The 15,000-nt window shown below is 42.0% G+C and overlaps 1 long non-coding RNA gene across 1 annotated transcript in view; it reads left to right on the forward strand.

The window, feature by feature from the left end:
- Window positions 1–948, forward strand: part of LOC135108258 (uncharacterized) — a 4,752-nt gene extending 3,804 nt beyond the window's left edge. Inside the window, exon 3 of the long non-coding RNA XR_010272181.1 lies at window positions 806–948. This is a non-coding gene — a long non-coding RNA (uncharacterized LOC135108258). The remainder of the gene's footprint in view (window positions 1–805) is intronic.
- Window positions 949–15,000: the final 14,052 nt, after the last annotated feature.

Here is a 15,000-nt window from a genome sequence, read left to right on the forward strand (position 1 = left end):
CTTAACAGACACACGGAAAACACTCAAAACATCACTATATATTTTTACAAACCATAAAAACTGAGTAAAAAAAAAAAAGCCAAAATGTATAAGTTAAGAAAACAGAAATAATATTGGAATCGGGCCAGACTCTGGCAAACCATCATGGCGGCTGGGGCGCCTCAGCTGAAAACAAGGAAGGCCGGCACTCCTTCTTACGTAGTATTTACGATTATTTTGGAGATTATTTATCTAATTTTCGGTTCATTTTAGCTGTGTGTGTGTGTGTGTGTGAGTGTGTGTGTGTGTGTGTGTGTGTGTGAGTGTGTGTGTGTGTGTGTGTGTGTGTGTGTGCGTCAGTGCCCCGTTACTGAAATATAGATAACCTCATCCGCCTCTTCTCCGGCCTCATCCTGCTCTGACGGTGTCACCCCAATCAACTTCTCTTTTCCAGGTGCGTGCCTATGTGTGTGTGTGTGTGTGTGTGTGTGTGTGTGTGTGTGTGTGTGTGTGTGTGTGTGTTGCCATTTGTTTGGTTTAGTTTGGTTTGGTTGGGCTGGGTTGGGTTGGGTTAAGTTTGGTTTGGTTTGATTAAGTTTGATTGGTTTGGTTTGGTTAAGTTTGGTTGGTTTGGTTTGCTTAAGACTAGGTTGGTTAGATTTGGTTAAGTTTGGTTGGTTTGGTTTGGTTAAGTTTGGTATGATTAAGTTTGGTTTGGTTTGGTTAAATTTGGTTTGGTTTGGTTTGGTTAAGTTTGGTTGGTTTGGTTTGGTTTGGTTATGTAATGGTACAGTCACTGGTTCCGAAACGTTTAATCGTGTTACAGTCTGAACACCATCTAGCAGGCAAGCCAGCTGTCGGTTACTGAGACACCAATGTCAACACCATCACCACTACCACCACCAACTCCAACGTTAGTAGCACTGTTCTGATCCCTGTGTAATCGCCACGGCCACCTGCTGACTCCACCGTGCCTCCCAAACCATTATTATTTATTATTTATTGGTGTATATTAAAAGTAAGCTTAATCTCACCAAAGTAATCATTAAGACAATTATAATATATCTTTTGTAATTGTGTTTGTAATTACATCATGAATAGGAATATTTTTATGATAATTATTTATTTATACCTGTATATTGTATTTTCAGCAGTAAACTCTATATAGAATGATAAAGATGATTTCATTTGGCCTCCATTCGTCTAGTCTGGGGTGCAGCATCACTCACTCTCCCTCCATCCCCCACGGTGCCTTCCCACACTCCCCCATACCTCCTACGGTGCATACAAGGCCACTCATGTTATATTCTAGAGACCTTTCCCACTATCATTCATTAATTTCTCCGTTTCATTCTTTCGTAGCCATATTTGATTGGGAAGAAGGGAAGAAAATGACAAAATGCTCACTAAGACATTTTATAGTTTTCTCTCTCTCTCTCTCTCTCTCTCTCTCTCTCTCTCTCTCTCTCTCTCTCTCTCTCTCTCTCTCTCTCTCTCTCATTCTTACCTTAATCCTCGTGTTTCCTCATCCTCTTCCTCCCCCAGGGGTGTCCAGTGTTCCCCCACCGTTCTCCCTCCGCCACCACAGTCTTCACCCCGCGGTAATTTGGCGGAAAAAAACACACACAAAAAAAAAATATAACTTTTAAAAACATGGTATTGTCGATCACGTGGTTTAGATGCACCTTTGTTCACTTTTGATAATGGCAGGTCTACGAGCCTAATATATTTTATTTATCTATTTATTTATTTTTTACATTTTTTTTTTTTGTATTGGTTTGTTATACGAGTATTCTAAGAGTTTATTTATTTATTGGTATTTTTATATATTTATGTGATCTTTTATCATATTGCTCTTTTATCTACTTTTTTTGGTTATTATATATTCAATTGAAATTTTATTGTTGCTGTATTCAGCAAATTCAAAAGAAGATTTGACAATACAAAAAACAGAAACCACACCAAGAACATTATTAATCTATTAGTTTGTTCATTACCCTCAATATATTTCAATAATTCTTTTATGTGTATCTAGTCCTTATATATTCAAGCCTTCAAAACAGAGAGAGAGAGAGAGAGAGAGAGAGAGAGAGAGAGAGAGAGAGAGAGAGAGGAGGAAAAAGAATTGCATAACTTTTGTATAACATTTCTCTAAATATCTAAATAACTATCTGTCGAAAAGCAAAACTAATAGTGCACCATAATAGTCCATTACATTCTTCATCTCTGACTATCACCACAACCAACTGGAAATTAGTTAATTAAAAGAAAATTTCAAAATATATAGCAATTCTAATTTTGAGACACCTAAATAGTTTCAACATTTTTCACAATATCTAAATAACTAACCGACGAAAACCAAAAATAGTAGTATGCCATGATAGTCCATTAACTTTCCCATCTCTAACTATCACCATCACCAATTACAAGTTAGTTAATAAACAAAAAAAATTGAAAAAATATATATATATATCATATCAGATTCTTAGACACCCAAATACTTTCAACATTTTTCTAAATATCTAAATAACTACCGGCAAAGAAACAAAATCAATATTACCTCAAGATAGCCCATTAAATTTCCCACATTTTACTATCAACACTATTTAAAAAGTACATTGAAAAAAAAAAAAAGCAAAAACACTTCCAAAAACATCCAAAAGACGCTGAACAAAGATCAAAATTCAAGATTTTTTTTTCTTTTTTTTATGTAGGAAGGACACTGGCCAAGGGCAACGAAAATCTAATAAAAAAAAATGCCCACTGAAATGCCAGTCCCATAAAAGGGTCCAAAGCGGTAGTCAAAAGTTGAAGGATAAGTGTCTTGAAACCTCCCTCTTGAAGGAATTCAAGTCATAGGAAGGTGGAAATACAGAAGCAGGCAGGGAGTTCCAGAGTTTACCAGAGAAAGGGATGAATGATTGAGAATACTGGTTAACTCTTGCGTTAGAGAGGTGGACAGAATAGGGGTGAGAGAAAGAAGAAAGTCTTGTGCAGCGAGGCCGCGGAAGGAGGGGAGGCATGCAGTTAGCAAGATCAGAAGAGCAGTTAGCATGAAAATAGCGGTAGAAGACAGCTAGATATGCAGCACTGCGGCGGTGAGAGAGGGGTTGAAGACAGTCAGTTAGAGGAGAGGAGTTGATGAGACGAAAAGCTTTTGATTCCACCCTGTCTAGAAGAGCAGTATGAGTGGAACCCCCTCAGACATGTGAAGCATACTCCATACATGGATGGATAAGGCCCTTGTACAGAGTTAGCAGCTGGGGGGTGAGAAAAACTGGCGGAGACGTCTCAGAACACCTAACTTCATAGAAGCTGTTTTAGCTAGAGATGAGATGTGAAGTTTCCAGTTCAGATTATAAGTAAAGGACAGACCGAGGATGTTCAGTGTAGAAGAGGGGGACAGTTGAGTGTCATTGAAGAAGAGGGGATAGTTGTCTGGAAGATTGTGTCGAGTTGATAGATGGAGGAATTGAGTTTTTGAGGCATTGAACAATACCAAGTTTGTTCTGCCCCAATCAGAAATTTTAGAAAGATCAGAAGTCAGGCGTTCTGTGGCTTCCCTGCGTGATATGTTTACCTACTGAAGGGTTGGACGTCTATGAAAAGACGTGGAAAAGTGCAGGGTGGTATCATCAGCATAGGAGTGGATAGGACAAGAAGTTTGGTTTAGAAAATCATTAATGAATAATAAGAAGAGAGTGGGTGACAGGACAGAACCCTGAGGAACACCACTGTTAATAGATTTAGGAGAAGAACAGTGACCGTCTACCACAGCAGCAATAGAACGGTCAGAAAGGAAACTTGAGATGAAGTTACAGAGAGAAGGATAGAAACCGTAGGAGGGTAGTTTTGAAATCAAAGCTTTGTGCTAGACTCTATCAAAGGCTTTTGATATGTCCAAGGCAACAGCAAAAGTTTCACCAAAGTCTCTAAAAGAGGATGACCAAGACTCAGTAAGGAAAGCCAGAAGATCACCAGTAGAGCGGCCTTGACGGAACCCATACTGGCGATCAGATAGAAGGTTGTGAAGTGATAGATGTTTAAGAATCTTCCTGTTGAGGATAGATTCAAAAACTTTAGATGAAGCAGGAAATTAAAGCAATAGGACGGTAGTTTGAGGGATTGAAGCGGTCACCCTTTTTAGGAACAGGTTGAATGTAGGCAAACTTCCAGCAAGAAGGAAAGGTAGATGTTGACAGACAGAGCTGAAAGAGTTTGACTAGGCAAGGTGCAAGCACGGAGGCACAGTTTCGGAGAACAATAGGAGGGACCCCATCAGGTCCATAAGCCTTCCGAGGGTTTAGGCCAGCGAGGGCATGGAAAACATCATTACGAAGAATTTTAATACGTGGCATGTAGTAGTCAGAGGGTGGAGGAGAGGGAGGAACAAGCCCAGAATCGTCCAAGGTAGAGTTTTTAGCAAAGGTTTGAGCAAAAATTTCAGCTTTAGAAATAGATGTGATAACAGTGGTGCCATCTGGTTGAAGTAGAGGAGGGAAAGAAGAAGAAGCAAAGTTATTGGAGATATTTTTGGCTAGATGCCAGAAATCACGAGGGGAGTTAGACCTTGAAAGGTTTTGACATTTTCTGTTAATGAAGGAGTTTTTGGCTAGTTGGAGAACAGACTTGGCATGGTTCCGGGCAGAAATATAAAGTGCATGAGATTCTGGTGATGGAAGGCTTAAGTACCTTTTGTGGGCCACCTCTCTATCATGTACAGCACGAGAACAAGCTGTGTTAAACCAAGGTTTAGAAGGTTTAGGACGAGAAAAAGAGTGAGGAATGTACGCCTCCATGCCAGACACTATCACCTCTGTTATGCGCTCAGCACACAAAGACGGGTCTCTGACACGGAAGCAGTAGTCATTCCAAGGAAAATCAGCAAAATACCTCCTCAGGTCCCCCCAACTAGCAGAGGCAAAATGCCAGAGGCACCTTCGCTTAGGGGGATCCTGAGGAGGGATTGGAGTGATAGGACAAGATAAAGATATGAGATTGTGATCGGAGGAGCCCAACGGAGAAGAAAGGGTGACAGCATAAGCAGAAGGATTAGAGGTCAGGAAAAGGTCAAGAATGTTGGGCGTATCTCCAAGACGTTCAGGAGTACGAGTAGGGTGTTGCACCAATTGCTCTAGGTCATGGAGGATAGCAAAGTTGTAGGCTAGTTCACCAGGATGGTCAGTGAAGGGAGAGGAAAGCCAAAGCTGGTGGTGAACATTGAAGTCTCCAAGAATGGAGATCTCTGCAAAAGGGAAGAGGGTCAGAATGTGCTCCACTTTGGAAGTTAAGTAGTCAAAGAATTTCTTACGAGTATAGTCAGAGGAATTAGGAGAGAGGTATACAGCACAGATAAATTTAGTATGAGAATGACTCTGTAGTTGTAGCCAGATGGTGGAAAACTCGGAAGATTCAAGAGCGTGGGCACGAGAGCAGGTTAAGTCATTGCGCACATAAACGCAGCATCCAGCTTTGGATCGAAAATGAGGATAGAGAAAGTAGGAGGGAACAGAAAAGGGGCTACTGTCAGTTGCCTCAGACACCTGAGTTTCAGTGAGGAAAAGAAGATGAGGTTTAGAAGAGGAGAGGTGGTGTTCTACAGATTGAAAATTAGATCTTAGACCGCGAATGTTGCAGAAGTTAATGAAGAAAAAGTTGAGGGGGGTGTCAAGACACTTAGGGTCGTCGACGGAAAGGCAGTCCGACCTGGGGACATTTATGGTCCCCTCCCCAGATGGGGACTCCGAGGCTGGTGTAGGAGTCGCCATGATTTTAAAATTTTTGAGTGAAGGGTGTGTGTGTTATTAGGTGCTTGTAGTTTTGTGTGGAGGAAGAGAGTTGTCTTTAGAGGGCAGGCTGTGACTATCCCCTTGTTTTGTGAGACACAAAGGGAAACGTTCAGTGAGGTCACAGCTGGGTTTAATGATAAGTTCACAGCACCCCCTGAACAGTGCTTTAGACCTCACTGGGAGTAATTATCGTTTCGGCAGGTGTCTACTGCCTCCTCCTTGCCCAGATGGGGGACTGGGGGATGGGGATTGTAAACAGGAGATTGATGTGGGGGAGTGTATAGGTAGTGAGGATGTGCTTGCAGTCAGAGTGGAATGCATGGATGGTCGTGACAGACCAGAGAAGGTGGTACTGGTGGTAGCGTACATGACTGAAAGACATGAAAGAGCAGAGAGGGAAAATATGAGGAAGTATGATATACTTAAGAAAATTGTGAGAGAGCATGGAGAGGAGAGAGTGCTAGTTATGGGTGACACGAATGCACATGTGGGAACAGGTGAACAGGAATGGTGAAATGCTTCGGGAGTTTGTTGATGAAATGGAGCTGGAAAATCTGAATGTTACTTTGGCTGAAGAGCGTGTGACCTGGAGTGCAAGAGAGCAGGAATCGGCAATTGACTACATGTTGGTGAATGGAAGAATGCGTGAAATTGTGTCGCATATGTGGATAGATGAGGATGGTTTGGTTGATATTGTGTCTGATCACAATATGCTGGTTGTGGAATGCTTGATGCATGGCGGGAATGAAGTGAAAGTGGCAAGTAAGAAAAAGAAGTGGAGACTGAGAGATGTAGGGTGGGAGAACTTTCAGGTTGATGTGAGTGAGAGAAGCTGGGACGATGTAAGTGTGCATGACGTGGAGCATCTGAATGAAAAACTGGTTGAGAACTTGAGGAATGCTGCTGAGAACCAGATAGGGTTTGTGAGGGTAGGCAGAAGAAAGAATGTATGTAAACCATGGTGGAATGATGAAATCAGAGCGGCTAAGAAGGAGCGAAAGAGAATAAGTAGACAGTGTAGATGGCTGAGGAAAAAGAGACATGAACGCAATGAGGCAGAGAATGAGTATCAGAATGCATAGGCAATATATGTGAAGCAGCAGTGGTTGACAAGACGAATGATAATGAATGCTAAAGTGAAGAGTGAAAGGAGTGTAATTCAATATTTAAGGAATAAAGGTATGGAAGGTGGCTGTGAATGGTACAAGTTCATGAGAGGTGAGAATATGTCAGGCAGTGTTGGTGTGGAGAGTCTGAAAGTGGATGGTGTAGTTATCACAGAGAAGGAGGGAATCAGGAAGGCAATCAAAGGGTTCCGAGAAGAAGTAGGTGGGGTAAGTGAGATGTTTAGTGTGAGAGAAGAATGTGGGACACTGGAAAGGAAGAATGCAGATGAACTGAATGAAAGAACCAGCAGGGAGGAAGTGGAGAGGTGTGTGAGAAGGCAGAAGAATGGCAAGGCAGCAGGTTCAGATGATACACCGTATGAGTTCTATAAGAATGGTGGGGAGGTAGTGATTGATAGAATGACTGAATTATTCAACCAAGTGTGGGATGAAGAGAGAGTGCCAAGAAAGTGCAATGAGAGCCGAGTGTGTCTGTTGCATAAGGGAGGATTTAAGAGTAAGAATGAGTTGGAGAACTACAGGCCAATTGTATTAGTGAATACAATAGGTAAAGTTTTCAGTGCAGTGTTGAATGAGAGACTGTGTAAATGGATTGAGAGAGCTGTAGCTGAAGAACAGAATGATTTTCGTGTGGATAGGAGAGCTGAGGACAACATGTTTGTGGTGAATGAAATGATTGAGAAGAAAAAGAAGGATGGGGGTAAATTGTACCTAGATTTTCTGGATATAGAGAAAACTTATGATAGAGTGAACAGAAAAATGCTAGGTAGAGTCTTAGAAAAGACTGGATTGAGTGCAAGGATAGTTAACATAGTGCAAAGTATGTATGTGGACACAAGAGCTAGATACAGACTAGAAGACAGAAACAGACTGGGTAAAGAGTGAGAGAGGAGTTAGGCAAGACTGTATATTGTCACTAATCCTTTATAGCCCGTATACAGAGGAGTTAGCATCCAGAATGAGAAGAATGAATGTAGGGGTAAGTGTGCGAAATGATAAAGTTTGTATGCTTTTTAATGCAAATGATGAAGTTATTATGAGTGAATCGGCAGATGAGCTTCAAAGTTTGTTGGATGTTGTGGATGGGTATGGAAAAGACTTTGGAGTAAGGTTTAGCAGTGAGAAAAACAAGGTAATGATTGTGAATAGGTCAGAGGATGAAAGTAATGTGGTATGGAGACTTGGAGATAATTAATTGAAACAGGTGCAAGAATACAAGTATTTAGGGATGTGGATGAGTCCTAGTGGGTGTGGAAAGGCAAAGAATGAAAAGATAAGTATGGTAAACTAGTGGATAGGTCGATTGGGAAGCGCAGCAAGGATAAGAGCGAGTATGATGTGTTGAGTGAAGTGTGGGAGAGTGTGGCTGTGCCAAGTATAATGTATGGTATGGATGTGAATGCATGGAATGAAAGTGAAATTGGTAAGTTAGAAGTGAACCAGAATAGAGTAGCAAGGATGGCACTGAGTGCACCGAGGTACACAACAGTAGAAGCCTTGATAGGTGATATGGGATGGAGCACCTTTAGGGAAAAACTCACAAAAGCCATACTTCGGTACAAGTTTAGGCTTGAGAGAATGGATGATGGAAGACTAGCAAGGAAGGTGTACCTGTGGAATGAAAGTGGAAGCAAATGGAGGAAGAGGTGCATGAGAATGACAGATAGGAATGTGTGGGCAATGAGAATGGCTGGGAGGAATCAAAATGAACGTGAATGGGTGGTAACAAGAGGAGGCAGAGTGGGAGCTGAATGGGATGTGAGAAAATGGAAGAATGAGATAGACAGAGAAGTGAAATGTGTGGGACTGAATGAATGGAAGAACGAGTTGGAGAGAAAGAAGAATGAATGGTTCAAGGAATGGTACAAGGACAAGCCTGGACCGTGATCTTCTCTTCCGAGCGAGGGCACAGTGTATGGATGTGAACGCAAGGAGTTACAGATGGTCTGAGTCCCGCAACAAAGTGTGCCAGATGTGTGACATGGAAGAGGATGAGACAATGGAACAAGTGGTGCTGGAGTGTGTGAAGTATGCCAGAGACAGAAATGAGATGATGCAAGTGATATTGACTGAGTTAGGGCATGATAGGAATGAAAGAGTGGAGAAGACAGGAAGGGAGTGTATGGTGGTGCTGCTGGGACTTTGTAGAGGCGAAAGAAAGGATGATTGAGGCTGTGAAAGAGTTCCTGGAGAAAATGTGGCGTGCCAGATGTAAGAAAATTAGTGTAGAGGATGCTGTTCGTTTTTTTTTTTTTTTTTTTTTTTTTTTTTTTCCTTCTACAGGAGTTGCTGATCCAGTCCTGGCTTAGGAGTGATCCCGAGCCACCAGCACCATCAAGATCAAGATCTCCCAGGGCGTCCCTTGAGTGGCTCCTCGTGTATTTTTGACTTGTTTAGTAAGTTGTTTTAGTTTTACACGTGTTTTTTTGTTGTTTGAATTGAATATAAGTGTATTGGGAAGGTTTAGAGGCAAGGACTGGTGTTAGGGCTTGGTTAGGCCATGAGAGGAGGAAATGTTACTGATCATTGAAGTGGTCTGATTTTGGCTTATTTATTTATTTATTTTTTTTTTTTTTTTCGCATAATTTTGATATGTTTACAAGTGTGTGTCGCCTTCAGGTATAAATATGCAGGAATTAGTAAGTGTTGTGGATTAAGACAAGTGTTACCAATGGCAGCGCCTCCTTATGTATTATTCACTCCCTCCAGCCACAACACTGAGGGGCCTGGTGGTGGTGGTGGTGGTGGCAGCAGCGGGGCGGGGCGGGGTGGGGCGATCAGCTGGGGCACCATAATGTGCAATAAGTTTGCCCAACCACAAAATTCAACGGAAAAGTAATTATTCGTGATATTTTTGGGGGCTGGGGAGAAAATATGGCTTAACTATTGCCTGTTTAATCTGATAGGAGGCCACGCTCTACCCCTCAACCCCCTCCCCCGCCGGCCCCCCCTCGATCACCCCTAAACCTGACCAATCTGACCTAACCCAACAGGAGCTATTCTGGTATTTTCTTCATCCCTGTCAACCCCACTAACCTGACCTATGCCATCTTGACTCTGCCCACTTACTGACCTGTGCATGCCCCACAGGAGGATGGTACAGGACACACACACACATACACACACACACACACACACACACACACACACACACACACACACACACACACACACACACACACATGCTGAGTGATGAAGAGTTTCCAGAGGAGGATGAGAAGGAAACCCCTCTTCCTTCATTGAGGAGGAGCAGGAGAGAAGAAAGAAGAGAAGTGAAGACAAACATTATTGAAGGAAATAAGAATGAGGAAGAAAAAGAGGAGGAGGAAAGAAGAAGGAAGAAGAGAAGTGAAGACAAACATTATTGAAGGAAACAAGAATGAGGAAGAAGAGAATAAGAGGAGATGGTGGTAGAGAAAACAAGAACAAGAACATGATGAAGAAGTAGAAGTAGAAATGAAAGAGAGAAGCAAGAACAAGGAAGAAGAAATAGAAGAGGAGGAGGAGAAGGAGAGAAAACACAGCAATGAAACAAGAAGAGAGAGAAAGACACACGAAAACAGAAGAGGAAGAAGAAGAGGAGGAGAAGAGAACAACAGAACAACAACAACAACAACAACAACAACAACAACAACAACAACAACAACAACAACAGCACCAACAACAACAACAACAACAACAGCACCCAAAACACTTCTATCCAACCACTGCCGTCACATTCCCAGGCTCTCCCCACTTTACCTGCTCCCCTAGCCCCTCCCCAGCCACCTCGGAGGACTGGGGGGGATGGGGGGTGGACAGCAGTGACAGCAGCACAAGGGACTGTTCTGTTGGCAAGATCGGCGTCACTGCCTCAAGTCAGCATAATATCGCTAAATTCACCCAACGTTCCGAATTTGGTTCAGCATTTCACCGAGAACTTTCAGGCAACGCTGAGCCTCCACGGGGGTGTTGCCCCTACTCCTATAAGTCATAGAAAACGGACATCAGGATCTAAACGAGGTGCTACCGCCGGGTCTCCGTTTTCTTTTTCATGTGGAACTCTCGTATTCCAGCTAATTCATGAGAGAGAGAGAGAGAGAGAGAGAGAGAGAGAGAGAGAGAGAGAGAGAGAGAGAGAGAGAGAGAGAGAGAGAGAGAGAGATTATAAATTTAGGTTATGTACAATTATTTTTGTAATTATGTAAAATTGTTATTATTGTTGTTAATGTTGTTTAATAAGATGTTACCAGTATTTCGTTACTGTTATTACGTTTATCTTTAGTAGTAGTAGCAGTAGTAGTAGTAGCAGCAGCAGCAGCAGTAGTAGTAGTTATTGAATTTTTATTTATTTTATTTATTTATGTATTGAATTTCATGCTATAAATTAAAATGACACAAACTACAATTATTTCATTTTCATCCACCTATCCACCGACCCATCCATCAAACGACCCACTCAATTATGCATTAACTTGTGTGTGTGTGTGTGTGTGTGTGTGTGTGTGTGTTGGTCTGGCCAGCACTATCAAGGCACGTCACGGTAAGTGGGAGAGAGGGGGCGGGAAACACAAGCTGGAGACTTCAGTTTGTTGGAGTGTGTGATGGTGACCGGTTGGAGCGTCAGTACTATTACTGGGATTATTTGACTTCAGTATTACGTTTGCAATACAATACAGCGGTACAGTTTGTATTCATACGGCTTATCACCGCGTCTGCACAGCGTATGGAGTGTGGACGGTACAATATATTATGTATCTGATAAGCTTAGGTAGCCTGTGTGTCCTTAAACACACACACACACACACACACACACACACACACACACACACACACACACACACACACACACACACACACACGCACGCGCGCGCGCGCGCAGGCAGGCAGAGCAGAACACAGCAGAGCACAGGAAAACTGAAGCTAAGTGGAGTGACAGACTAGGAGGAGGAGGGGGCGGAAGTTTTTTTTTTTTTTTTTATGTAGGAGGGACACTGGCCAAGGGCAACAAAAATCTAATAAAAAAATATGCCCACTGAAATGCCAGTCCCATAAAAGGGTCAAAGCAGTGGTCAAAAATTGATGAATAAGTGTCTTGAAACCTCCCTCCTGAAGGAATTCAAGTCATAGGAAGGTGGAAATACAGAAGCAGGCAGGGAGTTCCAGAGTTTACCAGAGAAAGAGATGAATGATTGAGAATACTGGTTAACTCTTGCGTTAGAGAGGTGGACAGAATAGGGGTGAGAGAAAGAAGAAAGTCTTGTGCAACGAGGCCGCGGAAGGAGGGGAGGCATGCAGTTAGCAAGATCAGAAGAGCAGTTAGCATGAAAATAGCAGTAGAAGACAGCTAGATATGCAGCATTGCGGCGGTGAGAGAGAGGCTGAAGACAGTCAGTTAGAGGAGAGGAGTTGATGAGACGAAAAGCTTTTGATTCCACCCTGTCTAGAAGAGCAGTATGAGTGGAACCCCCTCAGACATGTGAAGCATACTCCATACATGGACGGATAAGGCCCTTGTACAGAGTTAGCAGCTGGGAGGGGTGAGAAAAACTGGCGGAGATGTCTCAGAACACCTAACTTCATAGAAGCTGTTTTAGCTAGAGATGAGATGTGAAGTTTCCAGTTCAGATTATAAGTAAAGGACAGACCGAGGATGTTCAGTGTAGAAGAGGGGGACAGTTGAGTGTCATTGAAGAAGAGGGGATAATTGTCTGGAAGATTGTGTCGAGTTGATAGATGGAGGAATTGAGTTTTGAGGCATTGAACAATACCAAATTTGCTCTGCCCCAATCAGAAATTTTAGAAAGATCAGAAGTCAAGTGTTCTGTGGCTTCCATGCGTGATATGTTTACCTCCTGAAGGGTTGGACGTCTATGAAGGGCGTGGAAAAGCGCAGGGTGATATCATCAGCGTAGGAGTGGATAGGACAAGAAGTTTGGTTTAGAAGATCATTAATGAATAATAAGAAGAGAGTGGGTGACAGGACAGAACCCTGAGGAACACCACTGTTAATAGATTTAGGAGAAGAACAGTGACCGTCTACTACAGCAGCAATAGAACGGTCAGAAAGGAAACTTGAGATGAAGTTACAGAGAGAAGGATAGAAACCGTAGGATGGTAGTTTAGAAATCAAAGCTTTGTGCCAGACTCTATCAAAAGCTTTTGATATGTCCAAGGCAACAGCAAAAGTTTCACCAAAATCTCTAAAAGAGGATGACCAAGACTCAATAAGGAAAGTCAGAAGATCACCAGTAGAGTGGCCTTGACGGAACCCATACTGGCGATCAGATAAAAGGTTGTGAAGTGATAGATGTTTAAGAATCTTCCTGTTGAGGATAGATTCAAAAACTTTAGATAGGCAGAAAATTAAAGCAATAGGACGGTAGTTTGAGGGATTAGAACGGTCACCCTTTTTAGGAACAGGTTGAATGTAGGCAAACTTCCAGCAAGAAGGAAAGGTAGATGTTGACAGACAGAGCTGAAAGAGTTTGACTAGGCAAGGTGCAAGCACGGAGGCACAGTTTCGGAGAACAATAGGAGGGACCCCATCAGGTCCATAAGCCTTCCGAGGGTTTAGGCCAGCGAGGGCATGGAAAACATCATTGCGAAGAATTTTAATACGTGGCATGAAGTAGTCAGAGGGTAGAGGAGAGGGAGGAACAAGCCCAGAATCGTCCAAGGTAGAGTTTTTAGCAAAGGTTTGAGTGAAGAGTTCATCTTTAGAGATAGATGTGATAGCAGTGGTGCCATCTGGTTGAAATAAAGGAGGAAAAGAAAAAGAAGCAAAGTTATTGGAGATGTTTTTTGGCTAAATACCAGAAGTGTGTGTGTGTGTGTGTGTGTGTGCTATAAGTATGTATATAATTAACATTGGCTCTATTCTTTTGTTATTTGGCACTTTACTGGAAGCAGCTTGGCATTTTTTGCCCTGGGAAATCTGGCAACTCTGCTTGAAAATGGTGTCCCTCTTTTGTTGCCTTAGTCAGTGTTCAGTTTGCAAGAGGGGTGGACATGCATTGTGAGGCAGGGCAAGCCTCGGGGAATATGTGTGATTAAGCTCAGAGGGCAGTTAGTTTCATGTGATATTATTTGGCTAGTCAAAGCACTAAGCCCCTGTTGATAATAGTTGTGAGATAAGCATCTCAAAAAACCTGCCTGTGATTATTGTTCCTCATAATTTGATAGATACATTTTACACCGGCTCCTCAACTGGACTGTGTTAGTCAAGTATTTGGCATCTGTGAGTGGTCAGTGGACCCTCCTTTTCTGTTTGTGGGCAGCTTGTTCGTGTATTCATTGTTTTTTAAGTGTTACTGTGTTCCTGTGCTGTTTTAAAGAGGCTGAACACAGAGGATTATATGTACTTTGCTGTATGAAATTTACTCCCTCCTCAGGCCCTGCCAGTTCGTGTGTGGTAAAGGCCTGTCTTCCAGGTAGCTGTAAATGACACTAATCTGCAGTAGGATATAATACTTTGTTGGGCGTGGATGATCCATTATTGTGGACAGTTGTCAAATGAGGTATTTTATCTCAACCTCTTAAGTGTGTGTTCTTTGTCATAACTGTCCCTTCCTAAAACATGGCTCTTGATTCTTTCCTAGCTGTTGGAGTGATTAGACAGTTGTGATACTTTCTTGCCTGTAGAAGTTAAAACAAGCTGACAACCTCAATTGTATAATTCACCACAGCAGGCCAGATGGACCCTGTGGAGGTGAATGTGAGCTCTGCACTATATTGCATGGGAAGTGGCAGGGTAGGGAGGCCAACCCAGGTAGTGGTGGCCAAGAAGGGGAACAGAAGCTGGTGTTATGGCCATTTGTTAACAAGGTGAAAGAAACCAGAAGGACCTTGTGACCCTTAACTGGGCCATACATAAGTTATGTAACTTAGGGAAGCTCACTGAGATAAAGGCAGCTGTGAGAGGGGTGGGATTTGTGGTCATAACAATATATATATATATATATATATATATATATATATATATATATATATATATATATATATATATATATATATATATATATATATATATATATATATATATATATATATATATATATATATATATATATATATATATATATATATATATATATATATATATATATATATATATATATATATAT

The sequence above is a fragment of the Scylla paramamosain genome, chromosome 17 (genome assembly GCF_035594125.1).
Source record: "Scylla paramamosain isolate STU-SP2022 chromosome 17, ASM3559412v1, whole genome shotgun sequence".
Classification (NCBI taxonomy): Eukaryota; Metazoa; Arthropoda; class Malacostraca; order Decapoda; family Portunidae; genus Scylla; species Scylla paramamosain.